Here is a 2,888-nt window from a genome sequence, read left to right as displayed (position 1 = left end):
CACCAAACGAAAATAGGCGAAAAAGAGAGGGGGAAAATGTTTGTGGGATTTAAAATGTTGGCTTTCCCGTTATACACCAGCTATAGGCGTGATATCTGAGAAGGCCACCGAAGGACTTGTCATTGGGAACCGTCGAAAGACCTTGACGATTGCAACTCAACAACTTAAATAGCTTTGGTCTACGTGTATGAAGACGCCGTGTTTCGGGATGCTTCCGAGAGGCAACAAAAATTCATACTCTAGCCCATCATCATACTGAGGGCCCCCACAGCTCAACATGCCCCCTACACATGCCTCATGAACCCAGAGACTTGGGTGTGATAAGTTCAGGGCAAATGGTTTTGGGTCAACGGCTTGGCGATTTTTATTCATGCATATTGAGGGGTGGTGAACAGCTTCCTCCCGCCTTCCTTCCAGTGGGTTCCTTACTGCTTGGGACCACTTGATTGCTTCTTGGACTATTGGGATTTTCTTTCTTGAATTTGCTTCTTGGACTTTCGGAATTTCATCTTATTGCTCACGCGGATGATTGATTGGCCGCGGACTTCACGGACTTGTTTTGACATTCGGCTCGAACTTCTTGGGGACTCTTCTTCCAGCATTCTTCGGGACCCACCTTGGGAACTTGGAAGGGAACTGTTCACCTCTGTGGACTAGAAAAAACCCTCTAGCACTTTATCTGGGGCTTCTGGTGGCGCACCCCAGGGTTGCCATGTGACTATGCACCAAACCAACTTGTGTTGGGTCAGGCAACCCTCCATGATCTTTTCCTATAGTCTTCCCTAGAGTGCGAGCCTCTATGAACACGAGGCATGCTAGGAAACATGAACATCGCGGGGTCTCAATACTCAGAAGTGCCCAAGTAATCATCTCCGTTGCCTCCAGAAGCAAACACCTGGTACGTGTCGTGCATTGTGGGTGTAGGAGCCGCTCCACCTGCAAATCGACACATTGTGTCACTGAGGGAGTCCTGGATTAGGGGGTGTCCGGATGGCCGGACTATACCTTCGGCCAGACTCCTGGACTATGAAGATACAAGATTGAAGACTTCGTCCCGTGTCCGGAAGGGACTTTCCTTGGCGTGGAAGGCAAGCTTGTCGATACGGATATGTAGATCTCCTACCATTGTAACCGACTTTGTGTAACCCTAACCCTCTCCGGTGTCTACATAAACTGGAGGGTTTTAGTCCGTAGGACAACATATAGAACAACAATCATACCATAGGCTAGCTTCTAGGGTTTAGCCTCTCCGATCTCGTGGTAGATCTACTCTTGTACTACCCATATCATCAATATTAATCAAGCAGGACGTAGGGTTTTACCTCCATCAAGAGGGCCCGAACCTGGGTAAAACTTCGTGTCCCTTGCCTCCTGTTACCATCCGGCCTAGACGCACAGTTCGGGACCCCCTACCCGAGAACCGCCGGTTTTGACACCAACATATACATGGTGGACACCCCAAAAGAAGGAGATGGCGATGGAACAGCGGAAGATGACCCCTCCAAGAAACAGCCTAAGTGCCGGCGTCAGTGGCGCCGCTCAAAATCCCGCCAAAGCAAATACGGTGATTCCAGCACGGGAGATAATAATACTCCGGAGAGTGCCGAAGAAAACCCCCTCCAGCAAGATTCAGCACAGGAGGATGGAGAAGCCAACCCTCATGAGAGAGCGGCAGACAGAGAGGTCGAGGACGATAATTATATGCCTCCCTCCGAAGACGAGGCAAGCCTTGACGACGACGAATTCGTCATGCCAGAGGATCCCATTGAGCAAGAGCGTTTTCAACGCAGGCTTATGGTCACGGCAAGAAGCCTCAAGAAAAAACAGCAACAGCTTAGAGCTGATCAAGATTTGCTAGTCGACAGATGGACTAAAGTCCTTGCGGCCGAGGAGCATAAACTTGAACGCCCCTCCAAGAGCTACCCAAAGCGCAGGTTGCTACCCCGATTAGAGGAGGAAGCACTTAAACCTACATCACCAACACTTGATACGGCCGACCGGCCACCTCGTGGCCGCGACAGAGAGGCCTCTCGGCCCTCCACTCAAGCCGCACCCCGTACCAAGGCACGAGAAAATGCGCCAGACCTGCGAGATATGTTGGAGGACAAGGCAAGGCAAACAAGATCGATCTATGGATCGCGTGGGCGCCCCACGACTCGAGACGATAACCGTCACGCCGGACACAAATCCGGTAGGGCCGAACACAGTAGACAAAGCTCATTGGAGCTACGTCGTGATATAGCCCAGTACAGAGGCGCCGCACACCCACTATGCTTTACAGACGAAGTAATGGATCATTAAATCCCCAAGGGTTTCAAACCCGTAAACATCGAATCATATGATGGCACAATAGATCCTATGGTATGGATCGAGGATTATCTCCTTCATATCCACATGGCCCGCGACGATGATCTCCACGCCATCAAATACCTCCCACTCAAGCTTAAAGGACCAGCTCAGCATTGGCTTAATAGCTTGCCAGCAGGATCAATCAGTTGTTGGGAGGACCTGGAAGCCGCATTCCTTGACAATTTCCAGGGCACTTATGTGCGACCACCAGACGCCAATGACCTAAGCCATGTAATTCAGCAGCCAGAGGAATCGGCCAGGCAATTCTGGACACAGTTCCTAACAAAGAAAAATCAAATAGTCGACTGTCCGGACGCAGAGGCCCTAGCAGCCTTCAAGCACAATATCCGTGACGAGTGGCTTGCCCGGCACCTTGGACACGAAAAGCCGAAATCTATGGCAGCACTCACGACACTCATGACCCGCTTTTGCGCGGGAGAAGACAGCTGGCTTGCTCGTAGCAACAATATGACCAAGAACCCTGGTAATTCAGATACCAGGGACAGTAGTGGCAGGTCGCGTCGCAACAAGCAGAAGCG

The sequence above is a fragment of the Triticum aestivum genome, chromosome 3A (genome assembly GCF_018294505.1).
Source record: "Triticum aestivum cultivar Chinese Spring chromosome 3A, IWGSC CS RefSeq v2.1, whole genome shotgun sequence".
Lineage (NCBI taxonomy): Eukaryota > Viridiplantae > Streptophyta > Magnoliopsida > Poales > Poaceae > Triticum > Triticum aestivum.
This window is presented reverse-complemented; position numbering follows the sequence as displayed.